Consider the following 5,383-nt stretch of genomic DNA (forward strand, 5'->3'; position numbering starts at 1 on the left):
CCACCATGAACTCCGAATTCCAAAAGTCCTACGAGGACATGTATCCATACGAGATGCATCAAGACTTGTTGGAGAGATACCACCAAAACGCGAGACAAGAGCGTTACGAGATTTTCACTAACATGATCTCCGCTAAGATGGGTCATGGAGAATCTCTTACCGTGCACCTGCAAAAGATGCAAAGGTATGTCGACCACCTTCGCAAGTTAAATGTTGGCTTCGGTGAAGACTTGGCGATCGATATGGTGCTTCACTCTTTGCCTTCGATGTACAGCCAATTTAGGATGACCTACCACATGAACAAAGAAGAGGTCACCCTAAGAAAACTCCAAGGTCTCTTGAGGGTTGCTGAGAGCAACTTCAAGGACAAGTCTGTTGCACCTGCTCCCAATCCGTCCGCTGCTCCTGTCTTGGCTATTGGTCAAGGGAAGGGAAAGAAGAGGAACGCTTCATCGAATAACTATCGCAAGGTGAAAGCCCGAGATGGTGCCTCTTCTAGTGGGACCAAAGTTGATCCCGCTAAGCCCTGCTCCAACCCAAAGGAGGCAGAGTGCCACCACTGCCACAAGATAGGACATTAGAAGAGAAGCTGCCCGGATTACCTGCAAGCAATCAAAGAAGGAAAGATCAAGCCATCTTTCGCAGGTATATACACAATCAAATCTAACGATTCTAATCATGCTATTTCTTGGGTTCTTGATACCGGTTGTGGTTATCACATTTGTTCTAATGTGCAGGGACTAAGAAGAAGTAGGGATGTAGAGCAAGGAAGGATCAATCTAATCATGGGTAACAGAAGATCGTCGCCTGTGACCAAGATTGGAGTGTATTCTTTAGTGATTAGGAATAGTTTGGTTTTAGATTTGAACAATTGTTGCTATTCGCCAGAAATGGCTAGAAACATCATTTCATTTCATGGTTTATATAGACAAGGATTTAGATTTTCTTTTAATAATGAGAATGGTTCTATTTTGGCTTATCTAAATGGTGTCTTTTACTTTGAAGCTATACCATGTAATGGAATATATGAAACTGTTATGATTGTTGATAACTTAGGAAATGATGTTTTGAATATTGATTCTTCCACTAGTATGCATAAAGCATCCTTGTGGCATTGTCGTCTTGGACATGTCAACAAGAAACGCATAGCACAACTCCAAAAGGATGGAGTGTTGGAGTCATTCGACCTTAGGGAAGATGACACATACGAGTCTTGTTTACTTGGAAAGATGACTAAGTCACCCTTCACGAGTACTTGTGAAAGGGGTGAGGGGCTATTGGACCTAATACATACCGATGTATGTGGACCCTTTAGATCAACCACGAAGGATGGGAACCGCTTCTATGTGACTTTTACCGATGACTATAGTAGATATGGGTATATCTACTTAATCAAGCAAAAGTCAGACACCTTTGAAAAGTTCAAAGAGTTCAAGAATGAAGTGGAGAATCAATTGGGCAGGAAAATCAAGATGCTTCGATCCGATCGAGGAGGAGAGTACCTAAGTCTTGAATTCCACGATTATCTCAAGGAGTGTGGAATAGTTTCGCAATTGACGCCTCCTAGGACACCGCAGTTGAATGGTGTGGCAGAAAGGCGTAATCGAACCTTATTGGATATGGTTCGCTCTATGATGAGTCGTGCTTCACTACTTATCTTCTTTTGGGGGTATGCCTTAGAGACTGCCGCCCATATCCTTAACCGAGTCCCTACTAAGAAGGTTGCCAAAACACCTCACGAGATGTAGACAGGGAAAGCTCCCTCGTTGGCACATATCAAGGTTTGGGGTTGTGAGGCTTTCGTAAGACGAGATACTCACGACAAGCTTGAACCTCGAAGTGAGCGATGTATTTTCATCGGCTACCCGCAAACATCTTTTGGATATCTCTTCTATAGACCGAAAGACAATGTTGTCTTTGTTGCGAGGAGAGGAGTTTTCCGAGAGCGAGAACTCATAAGCCAAGGAGACAGTGGGAGGCAAATCGAACTTGAAGAGATTCAAGAGTCGATAGATGAAGGAACCTCTACCGCTGGCATTCAACCCAAGGAGGAAACTCTGGTTGAACCGATTGACGAATCCTTACCTCTTAGACGTTCCGATAGAGTTAGAGTTCATCCCCAGTTTTATGGTTTTCATATTACTAACGAAAGGGACACGTATATTAGTGATGGTACACTAGTAAATCTTGATGAACCTAATAGCTATAAGGAAGCCATGGCAGGCCTGGAGTCTGCGAAATGGAAAGAGGCAATGGATAGCGAGATCCAATCCATGTACGATAACCAAGTTTGGAATTTGGTTAATTATGTGCCCAAACGTAAGACCGTTGGGTGCAAATGGATCTTCAAAAAGAAGACCGACGTGGATGGGAACGTACACACATATAAGGCGCGATTGATCACGAAGGGCTTTACTCAAACTCCCGGAGTTGACTATGATGAGACCTTCTCACCAGTTGCGAAGATTAAATCTATTAGAGTGATGCTAGCAATTGCCGCATTTCATGATTATGAGATTTGGCAAATGGATGTCAAGACCGCTTTCCTTAACGGAAAGTTGGCTGAGGATGTTTACATGGCTCAGCCAGAGGGGTTTGCGGATCCGAAGCATCCGAATAGAGTGTGTAAGCTTGAGAAGTCCATTTATGGACTTAAACAAGCATCTCGCAGATGGAATCTTTGCTTCGATGAGAAAGTCAAAGAGTTTGGATTTGTACGAAGCGAAGACGAATCTTGTGTATATGTCAAAGCCAGTGGGAGTATAGTAAGCTTCCTCGTTCTATATGCCGATGACATATTACTCATAGGAAACGACGTCCCGACTCTGCAGGAAGTCAAGGCCTGGCTCGGGAAGTGTTTCGCTATGAAGGACCTCGGAGAGGCTTCTTACATTTTAGGAATAAGAATAGTAAGAGAAAGAAGTAAGAGACTAATTGGACTTAGTCAGAATACTTACTTAGAGAAGGTACTAAAACGTTTTAGTATGGAAAACTCAAAGAAGGGAGAACTACCGATACAAGGAAATGCCAAGTTGAGTAAGACTCAAAGTCCGAGTACCGAAGCTGAGATAGCAGAAATGAGCCGAGTACCATACGCTTCCGCAGTTGGCTCAATCATGTACGCTATGACTTGTACTCGCCCTGATGTAGCCTTCACTTTGAGCATGGTTAGCAGATATCAAGGGAACCCTGGCAAAGCACATTGGATTGCGGTGAAGAACATCCTTAAGTACCTTCAGAGGACGAAAGAATGGTTCTTAGTCCTTGGAGGGAGTGATGACTTGAAGGTGCGAGGGTATAGTGACGCCAGCTTTCAGACCGACAGGGACAACTACCGTTCGCAGTCGGGCTGGGTCTTTACCCTAAATGGAGGAGCAGTGACATGGAAGAGTTCCAAGCAGGAAACCGTAGCTGATTCAACGTGCGAATCAGAGTACATTGCAGCGAGCGAAGCGTCGAAGGAGGCAATATGGCTAAAGAACTTCATTGGTGATCTTGGAGTTGTGCCGGCCATAAAGGAGCCCATGGAGATTTTCTGTGATAACGAAGGTGCGGTTGCCTTGACCAAGGAACCGAGGGATCATGGTAGATCTCGACATATCGACAGAAAATATCACTTCATTAGACATCGTGTAGAAGAAGGACAACTCGTAGTGAAGAGGATATCATCAGAAGATAACCCAGCAGATCCGCTTACGAAGGGACTGAGTAGGGTTAAGCACTTGCAGCATGCTAGGAGTATTGGGCTGAAGGATGATATTAGTATAGATTAGATAGTATTAGAAACGTATAATAGATAAATGTAATTAACATTTGATGATTAAATAAAGGAGTTTTATTTATAAGTAAAGTTACTGTCATATGTTAATAGATTAACTATTGTTTCACTTTGCATGTTTTGACTTCCAGAATAATTAAGGTTATTAAGAATAATAGAAATTGTTCAAATGGTCCACAATCGTTCATATGTTAGGAGTAGATATGAATGAATATTGTCATGAATTGGTGTGTAGAATGTCTAAATGGTGTTAGACATAGCAAGGGTTGCTGCAACGTTCATGAGTGCTTATGAACTGGTTTTGAGCATTGGAATAAACCCGCGCTTGCTGGAATCACCTTATGGAATACGATATAAAAGGTGATCGCAAGACGATAATATCATATAGTCTTAAAACCTAGGTATATGGTTTATTATTTGTTAATTGATTGTACATTGATAATGCGAAAACGCATCAGTAACTCGGTGTTATAAAACGCATTGTTGTGTATAGTTGGTTAATGAATAAGTAAATGCATATAAGTCGAAGTTTATCTGTAACTTTTATCTAAGAAGGTAAAAGCGATATCTCGGCCGCTCGATGATTTGATTTGACTTATGTGCCGGGCCCGGTCAGAACTGAATTGATGTGTTTGATTAAGTTCTATGTCAAATAAATCAGAGATCGAGAAATCTAAATGCTTGACTAACCATTCCATAGGATTGTCAGCACGATATCTAACAGAGGACTGTACGATCCCTTATCTAAAGGACAAGATTGATTAGATCAGAGTTGACAGCGTCTTTGAGAGCTACGATTGCAAACCGAATTGTACTTGTATAGTTACTAGACTTATCCAAGTGGGAGACTGTTGGAATAGTGTCTAAGGCTGCAACTATAATAGGCAAGTATTTGATCCGGTTGTGCATGGTCCTTTTGGGTTGCCTTCACCATAGCAACTTGATGGATGATTTGTTAAGAGAGAGTAAATATTATAAGGAATAATATATGGTTATTTGATTAATATAAGTCATAGATTAATTGGAATTAATTTGGTGACTTAAAGAGATTAATTAAATAAGAGGGTATAAACTGTCAATTGTTTGATAGTTACACTTTAGACTATAAATCCTTATCCAAGATAGGATGGACGATTTCTAGGGCTTGGATAAGCCAAAATCATCCATAGGGTTATCAAGGAAAGGATATGGATCAACTTAAAGTCTAAGTTATCCAATTAGGGTTAAAGCTGTAATCCTTAAGGAGTCTACAAGTATATATAGACCCTAGGGGTGAGGGAATTCGACACACCATCTAAAGTAGAGATACTCTGGCCGAATTCCTCCCCTCTCCTCTCTCCTAAATCATCTTGCTTGCTATTGGTGTTTGTAAGCCATTAGAGGAGTGACATTTGTGACTCTAGAAGCTCCAAGACAACAAGCTCAACAAGGAACTCAAAGGTATGATTCTAGATCTATTTCAATGTTGTTATTTAACCTAATTAGCCATTAGAAGTCATGGATTCAAAGCATGTTTAATTAGAAAGCCTAGATCCAAGCATTAGGGTTTTGCATGCGCACATAGGAAAGTTCTTATGGCTAAAACCCATCAGGTCTCACCTTCGC

The sequence above is a fragment of the Lactuca saligna genome, chromosome 6 (assembly GCF_052625555.1).
Source record: "Lactuca saligna cultivar CGN05327 chromosome 6, ASM5262555v1, whole genome shotgun sequence".
Classification (NCBI taxonomy): domain Eukaryota; kingdom Viridiplantae; phylum Streptophyta; class Magnoliopsida; order Asterales; family Asteraceae; genus Lactuca; species Lactuca saligna.